The sequence below is a fragment of the Melanaphis sacchari genome, unplaced genomic scaffold (assembly GCF_002803265.2).
Source record: "Melanaphis sacchari strain LSU unplaced genomic scaffold, SCAv2.0 Contig0_pilon_pilon, whole genome shotgun sequence".
In the NCBI taxonomy this organism is placed as follows: domain Eukaryota; kingdom Metazoa; phylum Arthropoda; class Insecta; order Hemiptera; family Aphididae; genus Melanaphis; species Melanaphis sacchari.
Window position 1 is genome coordinate 4,296,931 of NW_020270366.1, and position 20,115 is coordinate 4,317,045.

At 36.2% G+C, this 20,115-nt stretch overlaps 1 protein-coding gene across 1 annotated transcript in view; it reads right to left on the minus strand.

Moving 5' to 3' along the window:
- LOC112603503 (homeobox protein abdominal-A homolog) overlaps window positions 1-20,115 on the minus strand; it is a 65,568-nt gene that overhangs the window by 12,387 nt on the left and 33,066 nt on the right. The gene's annotated exons all lie outside the window — the stretch shown is intronic.

The following is a 20,115-nucleotide window of genomic DNA, read 5'->3' on the forward strand; positions in this document are numbered from 1 at the left end:
GGGAATATTACAACTGCATGCGCTGAGTATACGCTTAAGCACGTAAATGTATAAATACGGAATCAACTAGACGGATTGAAGGAGTTCTAAGTTACATGAACACTGCCGTGCAATTTCTTGGAATTGAATTAAAGTAGGTACTTTCGTCCAAAGGTCATCATTGAATTTGCGAAGGGACAAAACTGTATATGTATAGACACCTACTTTCGAGTATGGCTATTTTATATATAAGTGTGCGTTCCGGAGTATTTGAACCGTGCAGCTAGAAAACTTTTAAGCTAACTTCTCAGACACTCCAGACTATGGGTCGAATGCTCACGCTAATTCACTCAGAATCACACCTATGTATAGAAGTGTTAGCATGTTTTATCAATTCAACCACGATTGGTGAACAAAAAAAAAAAAAAAAATGTATTCATAGAAATCGTTTATTATTTTTTTTTTTTGCTGCTTTAAATTTTCAGTAAATATAGGTAGTATATAACACGGCGTATATAATAATAATAAGCGCTATTATTACGGATTTATCCAAAAATAACTATTTTGCAATGTGATTATGTGATTGAACATAATATATTATATAGTCATATGGCCACCACTACGCAAAAATATAAAATTGAGTGGGGAAAAAAGCCGAACAGCGTAAGTACATTTGACATATATATATATATATATAATTTATACGCGCGGAGCGTGGCAAATCTAAATATACGAATCCGGCGCAATAATTCCAGTTGATTTATTCACACCTCGTAAACGAGTTTTTGGCAAAACGAATAATGCGTGCCGAGCTGAGGGCAGGCGAGGTGCGCCTTATCGGCCGGGTCCCGGTAAACCACCCACTGCCGACGCACTTGCGGGTGACTTTGGTGTATACGACGCAAGCGCGCGGTTCTCTCTCTCTCTCTCTCTTTCTCTCTCTCCCATGTTTTTCGTACCCGCCACCACCATCCACTCAAAATCCAATTAAACTTGACCGATAAATCAACCGGCCGCGATGGTTAATAATGTTGTGCGGCGGCGGCAGAGTGGGAAAGACCCGCCGCCGCCATACAAGGGATAGAAAATATGTATATACTGCAGTTGCGGGTCGTGACAAAAATAAAAACTCGGGAGGTCTATATATATATATATATATAATATGTATAGTTTTGTGTATAAATGCAGTATACCTTTATGTATAGATTGTATATATATATATATATATATATCTATATCTATATTCTAAAAACGTGACAAAAATTATGTGAAACACGTTTTAAATTAACGGGCGGGCGGTGCGTATATACATATTATATAGGAAACTCCTGCTATGGGAAGGAAAAGGTGACAAGCGAAACGAGGAGGAAAAAAAATCGCGGGGATTTTACAGAGAGAATAACAGATAGTGAGCGCACGCGTGCGCGATCGAGCTAGCTTCCATGGACCGCGCTAGGGTGCGGGGTAAAGATAATGCGCGCAGGGCCAATAAACATAACGAGCCACCACCCCCGTTACCGCGCCCCTCGTCCGTCCCACTACTCTCTACTAGCAGCGTGCCACGTCTTATTTTTAATTGGCTTTGTGTACAAACCTCAATGGAAAAATAAAGAGAACTTCCGCCGCCGGCACTGTTGCAGTATAAATTCCGTCGGAGGTTTTTTCTTTTTTTTTTTAATCTCGAAGACACTAATAATATACATAGTAATAAGGATAGCGCGCGCGCGAATAATAATATCGTTACGGCGTATATAGATTAGTAGCCCTTGCCACCACCGGGGAGGGTATTATATGTAAATTCGCTGGATTGGTGAACTATGGCGATAAAAAAATTATGCGCGTTTAAAAAATGCATGCGCGCGCACTGTGTGCAATATACAAGTACGCGATATGGGTCCCGAGGGTATGGTGACGGTAGGGTCTCAGTCTTTTGGCGCGCCGTTTTCTTTTTCAAACGACGCGTTTACGAATGAATAAATGTACGCGTTGAAAAAAAGATAAACGCGACATAAAACGACACTTCCGGAAAATTATTTACGTTTAACTGTAATAACTGTAATAATCATATCTATAATAATATAATAATTTATTTTATGTATTATACATTTGAGATCACGTATTTTTAATTTGTCTCCGTTGTCACCACGCTCAAGTAGTTATACTTACAAAAACAGCTTAAATGGATAAAAAAGGCCGGTTTTTTTGAGTAATAAAATTATGTTTGAAAGAACATAAATTATTGAAAAAAAATTTGTAATTTCTAATCGTTTAATTTAAATATTAAGTATAACTAAACACTTTTTTTGGATAGCTTTTGATGAAAAGTTCGGTGCACTGTTTTGGTTTGAGATTCTCGCGGCCACATACAGGACTTATATTATATTATAAAATAATACCTATATTCTAATATTAATGGAGATGGGAGATTTTTAGAACGATTCCGATTAATCGTCGCAGAAACGATTTTGTTATAAATGTTATAATTTTTTGCGACCGATAAATGTAATGAGCGCGATATCGTCATCAATCACGTCACTAGCGACGCCATTACGGCGGCGGCCCCCGCTGCAGTTGGTCGGACGCCCTCCACTGCTGCCGTCGCCGCAACGGATTATAACGCACACAGACACACAAGTTTAGAGTTATACAGAGACGAGGCCGCGTAACGAGACGGCGGCGGCTGTAAACTTCCTCTATATATGTATGTGTATGTGTGTGAATATTTATAAATATATATGTTTATTTTTTATGACTTAATCGCCGTCACCGATACCCTATAATTTACATAGAGCGTTGGCTGTCCTCTATATAATCACGGGGTAGTCTCCGCCGGCGTCATATATTATGAGCCTATAATATACCTTCGTCCTTCATGTATTTATTTTCTTTTTTCGGGTTAGTTGCCTGTCTCGCAAACGGGTCGCAATACTATTATATACGCACGCACTCTTACTTAAATATACATAATATAGTAATAAAATATACATACATAATACGTACATACTTGATAATTATAATTTATTTAATATGTATATAGGTAGGTACAAATATAATAATATGTTCTATGCATAGGTACTATAATATCATCGCTGGACTCTGATGTTGAGAATAACATAATTAAACAAAACGGTAAACATTGCGAGTCGCGTATTATGTGTGCATGATAATTAAATTTAACGAGATAGACCAAAAATCTAATCCGTTTATAATATTATGTTATATATATTATGTTATATATATATGTGTGTGTGTGTGTTTCGAAATCAATCCAATGTTGATGAATAAAGGGTTTATTATAAAGCGGTTATTCGAATCGAAAATCTTCGGCCACCGACATGGTATTATACACTAACTACGCATTAGGCTATTGGTTTATCGAGTCAAAATTTATAGAGCTGAAAATAAATAACATCAAAAAAGTATATGATCTACTGTTCTAGATTATACGCCACATAAATATTTTAACCGATAAACTTTATATTTTACCCACACACGACGACTCAATTTTTTGCAGGACACACAAACACACTAGGCCTACAATCGATCTGCAGCTACTACATGACGCGTATAATAATTACATACACGTCTATTTATTACTATGAGTACCTATCTACGTCCGTGCGTTTTCACTTTTATATGTAATTCAATAATACATATATAGGTATATATAATTATACAGCTATAGTACTATTATATGTGTATAATTAGATGTGTGTCTTGCCTAATTTATTTAAATCATTTGTCTAAGTGTTTTTTTTTTTTTCATTACACAATACATAATAATATAAGGTATATATACGCACTATCCAAAGGTACCTATAATGGATGCATGCCGCTGCACAATGAAATGTATACAATGCGTGTTGTTAACGTTAATGCCATCGAAAATTGTACACTGATTTGTAATTGTACTTTATTGTATATTATAATGACAGTCGCGGGTGCAGTAGGCACGCTATACATTATTGATTTACTAACCTAAAAAATAGGCGTTTTTATGTGTTTTATACACAATATAATATAACATTGAGGCAACGACTACCGTTTATGTATCTATAACACTTATATTATAAATATTAAAATATATAAATACATGATTTCCGTTTGTTCTTATGACTGATCGATTCAATTAATTCGACATATTAATCTATGGCAGCGAGGAAGGTCTGGTAATTCAATATGAAAATATGTGAACGACGTACACGATATACACACAGCATTAGCGAATATGTTTTAATTACCTACGTCAACAATGGGCAAAGTAAAGAAAATTATTAAATATAAAAATTATTTTTAATTTCTATTGATGACAATATATACTTAATACACACGGTGTTAATTCGATGCGTATAGAGCATATAGTCCTTGAAATAGACGTATTCACGGTATATGGCGTCATCGATTCACATAATACCATCTGTATTCGAACGAGTTAATCGATGTTGATGGACACAATATAATAATAAAATGAAATAATAATTAACATTTTTAACTCGCAGTTGAAAAAGATTGTGTACACCTAACAAATTACGAATTGAAAATCGATTGCGTGTGAACAGTATTATATTTTTAATAATTACGATATGATTTAATATTTTACGTGCACGTTGTTTGTTAAGACATTTTTTAATCGAATGTTTATTGCAAAGCTTATATGTAAATGTTTACAAATATAGATTTCGATCAACATATACCTACAAGATTTATATTATATACAAAGGCGGTTGATTTGTATAGTCTAAATTTTGCTGAGAGAATTTTCGAATTTTGTTTATATTGTGCATCAACACTTGGCCGAATGAAAATAATACTCGTTCAACGCCCTATATATTATAGTTGAGAGGTATAGCGCATTTAAGTTTTAGTAAACATTTTCGTGTAACTCGTTGTAAACAAGAATGCGAAAACTCACCTCTTATTCAATATATTATATGTGTATAGATGCATATATACACGCCAGTATACCTTTTTGAGGCAATGTGTTTACAAAATGAATCTGCTTCATCTGTCATTGAATATATACGTTTTTCCGCCAGACCATTAGTTATATTTTATTTATTCGATTAGTTAAATCTCGAAAAATATTAAAAGTGTTTTTGTTTGAGTACCTACCTATATAATACCACTTGAATGTACAATGTGTATTATACTTGATTAATGGGCGGCCTCTCGTGCATTACCATATTATTATTACTATTAAAATGGTATACACATGCGTTTGTTAAACGTTACACACGGCGGTTCACACATTCTAAAAAACTTTTAAAATATCTAACTGTATATGTATATATATATACGCATATGTTACTCGAAACTACGTGTTATAATATTCAGTTGGAATACTACAGCGGTGGTGATATTTATTGTATAAGCGCGTTCTTCCGCACGAATACCTATATACATATATATATATATATATATATGCGCGGGAAAGTAAAATATTGTGTGTCTGTGCGTGCGTGTAGGAATAAAAATGGATCGCATCATTTATACACACAACTCGTAAAGTAAAAAAAAAAGTGTTGACTAGTTTTATTCCTAAAACGATCGTAAATAATAAAAATAAAAATATAATAAAACTTTGTACGAAACTAGTTGGCCTAGAAGTAAATAAATAATACAGAAAAAATAAAATACACGTTTAAACTTGAAACACAGTATAAGTACCTATACTGTAACAACAATAACCGTACACGCGGTGGAAAGAAAATAATATCGACGACGCTTCAGCACACTCGATGTCTTGTTTATGGTGTTTTCATGACCGTAAAAAATAAAATATAGCGTGAGTTCTCGACGAAACATACGTGTACATTCGAAGTTCGAACGTGCCACAGCGGTGTTACCTGTACGTGTAGCCGTGTAGGCATATCATGATATTCTAATAGAGACGTTTTTTATTTTACTGATATCACATATCATCACGAACACTGCATATATTATACAATATAATATATTATAATATTTCATATGTGTTATAGCTCTGTACGACAGAAAAAAAACTGTCTATAGAGAATAGAAGAATACGCATAATATATACGAGTATATACCCATATAAATATGTGAAATAAAAGGATCTTCATCGAGAATCTAATCGTGGTCTTCGTAACCGTGTTATAATTACGGTATATTTTGTATAATAAAATATTTTATAAATGTTAAAAAAAGTTTTCTTCGATCTTGTATAGACTTGAAAACGCACGAGACTTACAATTGGCTATCGAACGTGGGAGGAAACGATTGCGAGCGTGTAATTAAAACAACAAGGGAGCCGATTACCGGAGGCATTTTGGCGGCAGTGACGGTGTGCGCAGTAGTCGTCCAATTAAAAGCGGTTCAGAACAAATCAAAAGAAAAACCTAACCGGTACCTATACGTAAACACATATGTATCGCGTACAAACGTCGACGACGAATTAAAAAAAAAAATAGAAAGAAAAAAAACAACAACTGGAACAGAAAGAAATCCCAAACGCACCGGGAATGAAAAGAGTAGAAAAAAAAAAAACGAGAAACCATCGTCGTCATCAGCTTTGCCCCGAGTGTGTGCATATTTCTCTCAGTATACCTACGCGTATATCTAAACACGTCTCACAGATCGAATTTTAATGATCAGTTTTTAATGGTCTGCCGATGTTCTGGTTTGTGTTTTTTTCCTTCTTCTTTTCTTCTTCTTCTCCTTCATTCTACTTCAGCTTGCTGCTGCTGTCGCTGCCGTTGTCGCTGCTCTTTTCCTCTCCGCCGCCGACGACGACGACGACGACGACGACGTGCGCTCTTTTTTTTCGTTCATCTCTATTATTTTTTCCTCGTTCAGACGCCATATCTCGGCCACCGGATCGGGTTATGTTTTATTTATCGACGTTTTGCACGGTGCAGTTTCCTTTGTTTTTTCCTATACGCGTCCTGCCCTCTTCTCCCGCCACCGTCTTTTACGCGCGCACGACGGCGGCGGCGGCGGCTGCGGCGCATACATACATATAAATACGCTTCGAGAATTATCATGTGCTGCTGCTGCAAAAAACAGCCAATTAGGTCGTACGCGGAGTCCTGGAATTCCGCCGCCGTTCTTTTCCAGTTATCATTTTCAACAAACCACAGATCAGGTTTTATGCGTTGTCGCGCCGTACATGGATCATAATATACCGTCCCCGTTTTGGACTCGGAGACAGACTACGAATATTATTCGAGAAAAACGTGAAAAAGCTAACGGCAGCGATAGCAGCAGTCGCGCAACGCGTATTCTGTGAACCAGAAGGAAAAAAATAATAACGTGCACGCGATGATATATATATATATATATATAAATATATATGCAAACTGTCACGCGCACTATCGCACAACGAGTGAGTGTGCACGCGGAATACTAAAGTGTACGACTTACCTACGCACATTACGCAGTACGAAACATCGGTTCATAACAATAATTACGTATATGCTTTATGTGGCTGTTCGGATCGATTTCTTATCTCTTCTCGGTTATTATATGTATCATACGAATATTATTATCTTACGCATATGAAACGTATTTATTTTGTATTTTATCTAGGTATATACCTACATGTATATAATAGTATACAGTCAGTGTAGACATTTTTCAATACATATTGGATTGCATAGTGATAGTTATTACCTTCACAGTGCATCGTAATAATTTAATACCATGCCGATCGTACGGTGGTCACGTGCACGTTATTTTGTCGAACGTACACGCGCGCGCGCGGATATAGGAAACGTCGTGGTGGCGCCTGTCCCCTCGACCAGGCGGCAGTGTACGTAGGTATACATCATACGACGAATGTCATACGTGACCGCAGCGCATACACCTCTAAGTACGTGGGATGGCGAAGGGGGACGTGGTCGACGGAAACGCGTATTATCCGTCCGTCTTGCGTGCTTGTAATTATATTATTATCATATCCCGTGTTGAGATTCTCCTGACGAATTTTTTTGGTCGGTTTCAAAACCTCAGACCGTCGTTATTCGTATATACCTACTGTAAATACATTAAGCGCGAGGTCTCTTACACTTTATACGGTATTATAAATATACAATAAGTTTGACTACATATTTGTAGTTTATGAGGTACGCGTGCGGGCGGGTGCATGTGTGAATTCGTAAAATCATGGTCGCGGCGTTTCCCTGTAGGTATAGGTACACGATTATTTTATTTATTTCTCGCCTCGTAGCGAGATTCTCTAATTGGCGAAGAGTATTTTTGCTGTAGTTGTTGTCTTTCCATCTCGTACGCCGATGCTGAGATCACAAGTCCCCGCGTACCGCCCCAACCAATATTACTCGCGGTCAGTAACGCGTGGTCGCTTCTCGCGGGATAGTGGACAATCGTGTTCGGCCGTCACGCGCATTTGAAAAACGAGCGGCACGCACAGCATCGCATACTGCAAAACGTTCAGCGCGAGAGACGTTTTAATAAAAATACAAATCTCGCGAAGGACGTGCGGGGTGGAGTTCTGAGGGAAACGAGAGGTGCCGGGTGAAGTGTGAAGAAATCTCTAATACCACCACACATTATATATGCACACAAACATATATGTATATACAGTACTTGGTTTTTATACATTATACTATATGTGTATTATATTAAATATACGTTGATGGTATAAATAACACAAACACGCACGCACACATATATTTATGTGTGTGTGTGTGTGTGTAACGATATCGTCCGAAAAACGAGGGGCGTACATATTATATGGCGCATAGAATAACGTATTTATTATAACTTATATATGTATTATGTAGTAACCGCCGCCACCGAATACCGCGTATACACAATATACCGCTCTTTTTTCCATTTTAATTCCACGATTTATAAACTTTGTCCGCCGCAGAGATGCGTGGACGAACCAATAACGTGCGATCTTCGCATATATGCCGCGGCGGCGCTCGTACATAGCAATAGCATAATACTTATGTATATATGCGCCGCGTGCTGCAGCAACAACGACGACGATATATTATTATAAACGCATATATGTACAGTATCCACGCGGTCCGCTCGTGAGTCTGAGCCCGGCTTGGTAACGGTCTCGTTTATGTTTATTATATATATATATACAGAGAGAGAGAGAGATACGCGCCTCAGTAGACACTTTCGGTGAGTGTATACGTATATATACATATTATTATTATATCGTCTGTTTTCTTTCGGATTCTTTTTTCTCCCCGTTCGGGGGAATACACCCGTATGCATATTTCATCCGGCAGGACGTTGTATAAAACGGTTTAAAGTTGTTTTTTTTTTTGCGCAGGAATAATATCCATTCTGCTGTCGATTTCTATTCGGCCCGCGCCGTCGCCGCCATCGTCGGTGGAGGCAGTGGTACAGCGGCGCTGCGGCGGCGACGGCTCGCCCGGTCGTTTCCCAGGGGTTCGATACCGTGCGCAGCTTTTACATTCCTTTCCTTTCCGCCACAGCCACACAGTGAACGGTTTTCTTTCTTTCTATATCCTCTTATACACACACACACACACACACACACACACACACACACACAGAATCACTCGTCGTATATTTTATGTGTAAAATACTGACCTCGTCGGTATATTATATTCGTAGCGATGCGATGGTGGTGGTCGGAATATAGGGTACCAAAGAAGGACGAAAACAAAAAAAAAATGTTTTTGAAATTTAAATGGAAACTCCTATTGTGACCCTTGTTTAACAAAGTTTGCCGTGGCTTCGTTTGAATTATGTAAGCCATGCTCGTTCATTTTTTCTCGGTTTTAGTAGAATATATTACATGAATTTCTATATCATGCTTTCTTCTATTTTATCACACGCGTCTTTATCCTTACTATCGCCCCAAATGTATATATTTGTAGTATACACATTAATGATTTACGATTCATTGTGGATCTTTAATATTCACGATAGAAGCAATACTGCGCATGTTGCGCATGTCCATTATATGTCTCTATATTATACACACGCATATAAATACATATTATTTGTGTTCCGTTATAAACTCAACTCACGATTCGATTAGGATATTTGTTTTCATTGCCAATCGTTTGGAAAAATATTATGTTTTTTATTTCTATTTCGTTTGTATATAATGGGGTAAATATTCGATTCCTTTGGTTTGTCATTAATTATGAATCTGTGTAGTATAATGAGTAATATAATTTATAGAAATGTGTAAAAATGTTATTATAACAAACATAACCAAATTAAAAAAAAATTTAATCGTTATTTTTAAACTTCATACTTTATCATTGAAATCGATTAGTTAAAATAGAATTGTCTCACAGAACGATATTGTTATTAGCTAGAAATAGATTTTTAATAGAAAAACGACACTAATATAATACTTATACCTATCTATATATGGGATTCTCCCCACGCTCTCACGAGTAGAGTGCCCGTTTGCAATGCCGCACGGTTGGAAAAATGCTGAATTGGAACGGTTTCAAAACAGTAAAAAAATCGAGAAAAAAAATGCGACAACGTCCGTCCCCATTAATCGTCGTCGGCCAATACGTCGTGTCGCGGCGGCAGCAGCGGTGGCAGTTCGAAGGCACTGGTCCAATTAAAAATCGCCAAAATAGGCATCGGTATCGGGCCGAGGGGAGGTGCGGTCTGTTCGGATTCCGGTAGTTTTTAAATATAATGATATATACTGGTGGTACAAGCAAGGTGGAGGTGGAGGACGATTGCAATGACATACCGGACGGCGATTCGAGTTTGGGGAATCCGCTAATTGGGTGCCGACCGATACTATATAATATTACATTTCTGCGTGGCGGTCCATATATATATAAATATAAATGTACCTATATGTTCGCTTATAGGCGATTCGGGTGTGTCGTAAAAATGTCACCCGATCGAGCCGGTAAAATTTTAATTCCTAAGCCATATTACGTCACATATAAAGCCTAGTACAGTGTTATATAACTATTATTATTACCTATTATTATATGATAACCGTTGTCGTCGTCAAATACAAATATTGCGGACTGTTTTAATAATAAATAAACTGCCATTCTGCAGCAATGCAATAATATAAAATACACAAGCAATGCATTATATTATATTGTTTACGGCTATGAACTCGTTGTACGGCTAGTGTAATAACAACGAAGATAATAATAATAATATAAGCGGTAAATGGCGAACGAATGTTGAGGGAAAAATCTTTTATCGTGCAGAGTGACCGCGGCTAATGAACAGACATTGTATTGCATTATATTATTATTATTATCATATATAATATGTGACCGTGCCAGTGGTCAACAACCGATGAATATCAATCTCTACCATCGATCTGTATGATATATGTGTATAATACGTGGAAAATAACAGCAGAATATAAAATAAAAATATATTTGATTTAGGTACTATATTTATAATATATTACACACTGGAGGCTTATCGTTAAATTACCAGCATTTCAACTAGGTACATAATTTATTATAATATTTTTATTATATGTATAGCGGGATAACGTGAACTCGTTAAATTCGATTTTTCGGTCACTTACAATACAACGTAAGTACCTATACTCAATAATAAATATATTATGTATAGGAGCTGTACATTTTGTAAATATAATGTAAATTTTATTATTATGTATAACAGACTCGCCCCTAATTTACTATTACCGGACGAATCGATACGGCATCGACGCTACTGCCGCGGCCGCGTCGTTGGCTTTTAATAAATGCAAAACATTTTCATTTTATTCGGTTTGATTTTAGATTCATGTATTTTATAATATTATTAATAATAACTCTTAAACGTGGGACGTGTGTATATATTTGAACGAGTTCTCGAATAGCTGATATTGTAAATAAACGTTTAATAATATTATTGTTATATCTTTGTTCAGAATTCCTCGACAAAACGACGCAGCGACACGCGCATAGCAACATAGCTCATGACACATTAATAATAATAATATACGATATTTTGCGTGGCAGTCATCGCGGCGAATCGCCTATACGAATACAATAATGATAATATGCGTACAATAATATAATAATACAGACGCAATAATATTTTATAAACGCGAACCCCCGTGCGCGCACGACCACCAGAGAACCTCGACTTTATGCATATATCATATATTATTATTACTTTGTATCTTTGGCGTATACGCACACGCACACATTACCCAACTCGACAAAGTCGGACGTTATACGATCGTATTATATTGTCAATATGCCGTTCGTACAGTACACTGGCAGTGAACGCTTATGGATATAATAATAATATAATATAAAATATATAATGACACGCGTTTCTGTAGATATATGGATGTACATAAAATAGTTACAAGTATATTATGCGTTCGTTTCCGCTACGCCGGCGATACGATGATGGAAAACGTTAATGTACACTTATATTAATATTTCCGTCTCTATATTATATACTGCAGTCTCTGCGAGACGACAACCTTCGGGGGGTAGGTCAACGACGATCAGTGGGAAGAAGGGGCTCCGACTGTGGCTGAAATCTGAACCTATATATATGTAAGCGTGTGTAAACATAGAGGCGACTTTTTATATATTCCATATAATGTATGAGGTCTTCAAGTATGTTATGCGCCCGATAGTGGTGCTGTGACGTCTTTATTGTGCACATTTTACGACCGGCACGCCGCCGCCGTCGCGCGTGTATATAATACATACATAACAGATACTTACGCCGGGTGGACACGACTACAGCAAGCCCACGGGATAAGTCGTTTACAATACGCCCGTGAATGGCTCAATCGCGGGCACGATATATTACATATACGTACTTTTGTTTATGACGTACCTATACGTGTGTTTGCGTGCGCATGTCTGCTGCATCAACGTATGATTTATGAATAATACTCGATTTAAAGTTTATACGTACACGGGAGAAAATAAAACGAAACGGTGATAAAAACGTCAATACGACCCCGTTTCGCCTGCAAAGTTTTCTCCACCCGTCCGTACGTTTAAAAATTCTTATTTTATCCTCGATTATACTGTGCGTGATATTCTTCATATTATACAGGTTATCGTAGAATTATAATATTGTTGTATAATATATAATCTAATATATTTATATATACCTATCACATTGACCAACGGGAGAGATGAATATTACATTTTTCCATTTTTCGAGTAGTAGTATGTTGGCCGTGTTTTTTGAAAAATATAAACCGGACATAATATACATATAAATATAATATATACTATATCGTATATCGTCGGTACAACAATAGGTTGATTTTGAGCGTTTAGAAAACCTTACGACCTGCTATAAATAATTTATATACAAACGTAGAGCAGAACAAAAAAAAAAAAAACGAAAAAAATACTATATCGTCGAACATCGATGTAAAGTTTTATAGGTTTTTCAGATTATGTGGAAACTTGCGAAAATGGAAATACACACATATATATATATATAGTCAGATGGTTAAAACTTTACGTTTATATATAGTTACTGATGTTTAATGTAAAATAAAAGTTGTATATTTACTTCAAATAACGATAATAAATCGTACTTTATTAAAGTCATAAAATATAAACGTAAATAAGAAACTTTTTAGTTTTCAAGGAGGAACAGCAATAATATAATAATAGTATTATTGTATATTATTATATATACATTGACGGAGACTTGGTAAAACATCGAGTTATATATATTAAATAATACCGTTCAAGTTTTAATTGTGCGCACTAGTGAAATAATACGCTAATATATATACTAATCGCTGGGTGTATCATAAAGATATGAAAACGAAAAAAATAAACAAAAAACATACTAAATATATTAAACCTATTTATAAATACTTTATTTTTTTACGAAATACGAATGCGAAAAATGTATAGGTATATCATATAAATCATAATACGCGAGTTTAAAATACAATATCTTTGGCGAAGAAGCGACGAGTACTGCATTTATCTCATCTATCGCCATAATCAAGAAAACGGCGAACTGCACATTTGTTCAGGTATGATTTTCTTATAAATTTGAAATGTATACACGATACGATCTCGAAATATTCGTATATCGTTAAGTTTAAGAGTGTAAAAAAAAAATAAACAGAAGCCATAACACGTATATAATATTATGATTAATCTACCACCGGGAGTTATCGTGTCAATGTTTTTTAGGGCGTGGTTATTATTACGAGAGATTGTAGTCCGAGAAAAGACGAAGAAGATTAAAGACGAAAAAAAATAGAAACGTCTTCTTATCATTGTTTAACCAAGCCGCCAGATCGTATACAATGTGCAGCCGCCGCCACTGCAGCTCGTGTATAATATTATGTTTTACGACCGGCCATTATAGGCGGCAGCGACCGCACGGACTGGTACCGGGAGGAAGGTTATTAAAATATATGTGTAAGCATATTGCAAGACCGCCATTGGTCCGCGGCCGTGCGTTGAAACAGAAAGCAACCTAAACTTTTTAAAGTTCTTGAACGCATCGGCAGAAGTTTTTCCGTGGAAATATCAAGCAGAACCATTCGACGTAATTAAATTTGAAAAAAATAATAAACGAAAATGTTATTATTCAAATCTCCGTCGTATTTACATAATCATTATATAGTATACACATGAGTTCAGCTATAGTGTAACTTGTATACCAATATATTGTGTATAATAAATATAAACTATATAAATATAGCGACAGTGCAGATTTAAAATAATAAATCCCGAGGAAAATCTGGACGAACGAACCCGTTCAGTGCAGAAACTGCACGACAATGACGTAGATGCACAGTCTCGTCGAGATGAGAAGAAGACGTTTTGATTGACGTGCGGCAGTAGCCCGTATAAGATATATTATTATAAACCGACGGCGCTCGTTATCTCCCGTCCACGGATTCTCCTGACGTTTTTTCCATGCGGTTTTTTTTCCACCGTTTTCGATCGTTGAACTCGGGCCGGTCGCGAGGGTATACGAAAAAGAAAATAAATAGAAAAACACACACACACATACACCAACAAGAGAAATACGCTATATTTATTATTATCTTATACGACAACTAGGTATACGGCGCACGCACACATGCACACACATACACACATACTCATGTTATATATATATATTATATACCTACGTTTATACCTAGCCGATATGTGCGCGAGCCTATATATTTATAGAATGTAATATACATCTATAATGCAACAGCAGCAGCAACAGCTCGTTACCGCTGTGGGTGCTTGTTATATTATATACGCGTATATTATTATCAACTGTATTATGCTGTACGCACGCGGAAACAAAGAGTACACGAAGTCTCGTTAGCGGGTTCGCAATGACAAACAGTCGCGAACTGTGCATAAACTATACCTATATGTACATATTATAATAAATACCAATATAGATAGGTACGTGCATACGCGCGCAGAGAGCTGTAGAGATAGATAGAGATAGAGAGACCGCGTGCGTCTGTTTGTAACGTATAGACTCTTTATTTTTTTATAAGCCGCGCGATGGACGATTGCGATGTCGCCGACCTGCCATGGGTAGGGGTGAGGGAGACGGAAAAAAAGCGCATCCGATCATCGATACTGATCGCCGGGCGACGATGCGCAACATCTGGGTGCGCGCGTGTGGTCCGCCGCGGCACGGACGGACGGCGAAAATGTCAAAGCACCGCGGCCGTGCGTGTAAAACCCCCCAAGGTTCATTACGGTTGTACAAGTCGTATTTTACGTTCACGATTCATACTTAGCGTTAAAAAATTAAAATACTTATGACTATGCAGTATGCTTATCTCTTAGACTTTCGTCTTTGGAACTTTCGAAAAACCGAAAAACCGTCTCATTACCCATAGGTTATTATTATTTATCACTCCGGTGATATATTCAAAGAACGAATAGTGATAGTATACCATATTGTTAAACGCGTAAGTAAAGAAACGGAGCCTTTGTTGCCCCTCTTCCCCTAACTACGAGAGATATTTTTACGGGTGGCCTCGTGCATACAACTGAACGTTCGCATGTTATACGTATGTGCAAGAGTAAAGTATGCAAAATGTTTTGGATTTTATATTCGTATTTTTCTTGTTCACATTCAAATATTATTATTTTTCGCGGTTTTTTTTTTTTTTTTTTTACTAGAATTTATGACCGTCGCGAGCGATAATAAAACTCTCCGGCTACACGGTAAATAATTATTTAATCTGTCGCCGCTGTACCGTGTGTGCTTATGCCAAGTGTGTATGATATTGTAGCGTGCGGATTTTAAACCACACGGGTCCGCGTGCGAAGGTCCAGCTAAAAACTTCCGCCCACGAGTCCTCGTCCAAAATAACTCATTGTAATATTATCCACGCGCAGTTTAACTTTGGTCATGAGTTTTATACAATACACAAAAAATGTCTGTTTCAAAAAATTAAAATGGAGAAATATCATTTATACATGCACACTAGTGTATTTTATAATATGGTAATATTGCATTACACATACCTCCGTTAAAATATGTCACTGCAATTTTCTTTCGTTTACAAAAATTTAATTACTTACGTTAAAACGCAGTGTTTTTCTTTCAATGTGTTGTGAAATATATAAATTTATTGTTATACATATGTTTGTTCGAAATGATATTTACCTGAAAAAATAAAAAAAAGAATATTAATAAACATCGATGATATAAGTATATCTAAATATAAAGCACAAACAGAAATATTGTCTATTTTTATAAAATAATATTTTCGTGAGTACTTATGTAATGATAATATAATTCGAAATTACGATTCTGTTGTTGGCGCATTACATCGGTGGTTTAGCGGGAATAGAAGGATTACCACAACTCTTCGTGGTCCTCTCAACAGACCGTAAAACCAATACTCGGAGACGGTTTTACGGCTTCGCTTTTATTTATATGACGATATTTCTCTAATATCGTGGACGACAAAAAATAAATAAACAAATAAATAAATACGCCGGGAGAGGAAGAAAAAAGAAGAATACGAACGGCGTTGCGGCTATAGTTTATACGCATATCGTTGTGTGCGTCGTCGAATTTCTTATGTAAGGACCTCGTTCGCCGCTTGTGCACAATACAAAAACGTTTTTTTTTCTCTTCATCCACCGCACATCGGATATCGGATTATCGAAAAATCCGAAAACTTCTAAAGCGCAAAAACTTTCCATAAGCCCGGAGACTTTGTGCGAAAGTTGTGCGCGTCGTGGAAATTTATACGTAAACTAGCGGTGAAAGAGGAGAAACGGAATGGACGCGCGCGGATGGAATATAATATACGGTCGCCGTGGGTGAGGGTGCAGTGGGAGAGGCCTCATGAAATTCAAAACGACCGATATGACGTCATAAAAATTCTCCTCCGACGCGCCGGGCACGCACGCGGGTAGCAGCGTCGAGAACGGGTGGTTTGACACTATATACATAGCTACTATACGAATAATGCATAAGGGAGCGTGTGGAATACAAAGATGGCAAACTAACGCAAGTAGGAAAATTTATATTCAGTTGACGGTTGTCGGTGAATGTATATATATATTATCTCATTTTTTGTAACCCTCTAAAATCTTTTCGAAAATCCCGGCAAACCGATTTATATACATTTTATACAATATATACGAGAAAAAAGACGAAAGCTCTGCGTTTTTGTGGTCTTCTATGCACAATATAACGTTATTATTATATGGATCGGCATGCCATTTTTTAGAAATCCCGTAGACGAGAAACGTGTGGTTTGAATTTTTTTTGTCACTATATTTGTAAAACCTTAAACTTTTCAGCGTCGAATCATCTTTTTACATTTGACACAACTGTATAATATGATAATGAAGGTCTATGAAATCTTTAAAACCGTTTCGACTGCATCGTTATATACAAGGCTCAGTATTGGTAGATAAAAAAATTGGTACACTAGTGAAGATAGATATCACAAGAAATGTTCCGACACCTTTACATTATAAACTGTTTAATGTAGTTCTGAGAAATTCTCTCAGTCAGACTGATGTACTCAAAAGAGAATATTGAATTTAAAGTCCATCGAAATTTCAGTGTAACCGTAAACTATAACTTGCATAATATTCATTCCCCCACGATTTTCGTGTGCGCGTGCAGCCCGCTCCTCTTTAGTGCACCCCAAAGTGTACTTTGAAAACCTTTGTTTTTATAGATGAATAAACGCGATATTGGTCCAGAGTGTAACAACTAAACGGCCCCTCCCACAATACGTTTTTATGTAACACTTGGTCGAATACGTATATGGTGATAATAACTATATATATGTATCTTTTATTCACAAATTAAAATATTTTAACATCTGTTTTTATTTATTTACTATTACTGTTTTATTAGTATCAATTTACGTGCTATATAGATGTTTAAAATGTTCAAAATTAAGACTATAGCATAAAATAATAATAAGTCAATACAACTATAGTATATTTTTAATACTAAGGAATGCAGATTTAATCTGTTTTAAATAAAACACTAAAAATTGACGCTAATTATACCAACAATAAAAAACACTCATTACCGTGGCTATCTAAAATGCTAGGAGGAAAGAGACATTTCGATACAAAATGTGTTTACAATATTTACTATGGAATCGAATAGGTTGAATGTGCACTTAATATTATGTACGCCTTGTATAGGTGTACGTTGTTAGAGAGTGCGCGCTGCAGGGTCCAGTTGACCCCGTTAGAAAAGTCCTGGAATTCTGTCGTTCACCATCGGCGAATAGGGGAGGCCGCGGTCACCAAGTGATTTATGCACCCGGTGGTCCTTTATTGTCCTCACCTACATCATATTATATATTATACATATAAGCACGTAATAATAATACGTCGACCGCCATTATCCAGTTGTTAAGCATCCGAACATACATATTATGGTTATAGGTATGAATAGAGAATAATCGGCACAATGTATATATAAAATACTGGTCACATATATTTCAAACGAAAGGAAGATATTAAAATAATATATAAAAAAATACGATGTGACAAGGATATTTAACATTTATTGATGGGTTTTGCGTCAAATATACGCCACAACAATCAATAGATTGAAATATCCGTCAAATATTAATACAATTAAACGATTACACGTATAGTTTCACGTTTATATTAAAACTCTTGTAAAATGTAAGTATATACGATAAAATAGAATCTTAAAATCTTTTTTTGCGTATTAGGAAATATGTATTATTTATGACTCAAGAAATGTAATCACAATAAATATCTATGATGAATATATTTACGAATATTACTGAGTCTAAAAAGTGAAACTAAGCGTAAGTCTTTACAATGAGTGAATGATAAGTCAATAGAAAAAAAGCCTGATTGAAGTCGAAAAATTATATTGAACAGTAAAAATATTGTTGCTCATTAATATTAAAGTCTGGGTTATAGGAAAGGATGAATATGGACGAGCGACATTTATAGCTGCTGCCACGGTACGTTACTATTATTGTTTTTCGACTGACAAAAATTCACCTCTCTATAGTCCATATACAAACACACATATACATATGTATTTATATATATGTTTATGTACAAAATATTATATTGCCGCCGCGCCGCCGCGTCCGCTCAATTTGGCAATCACAGCCGGCGACGACCGTTTTTATGCTTTCGGATCATTTAACATGGCGCAGCAATATTATTCCGACAAACTCGACGTTTTCGTTCTGATTAAATCACATTTCTTTCTGGGCTCGCGTTTTATATACAATATATATATATGTATAAATAGATATGCTTTCTTCCCGGCGTGCAAAACTCTGAATATCCATCGTGTGTTCGAAAGACACCAAATGGGTGGTGGTACAGCGAAAAGTAGAAACGCGAATAAATAAATAAAATATAAAAAACTTTTTCGTTTTCTTGGCCATATAGCTGAGCCCGCACCCAAACGCTTTATCGTGGAAAACTGCGGCTCCAACGAATTCCATTAGATTTAAAAGCTCGATAGGATGATGTGCGCGTGCGACAAGAGCGGCATAGTAGTATAATAGTGACGGTGGTGGAGGAGGATAATGATACAAGTAATGCGGCGATAAATAAAAATCTCGTCTTCCACGACTACTTTTGTATATTGAAACCTTTTACTGATATATACATGTATATGATATTGTTATACGCGTATATGGGTTTTTATAGTTCTCCAAAAACCTACATAATAATATACGGACCCCTTTTT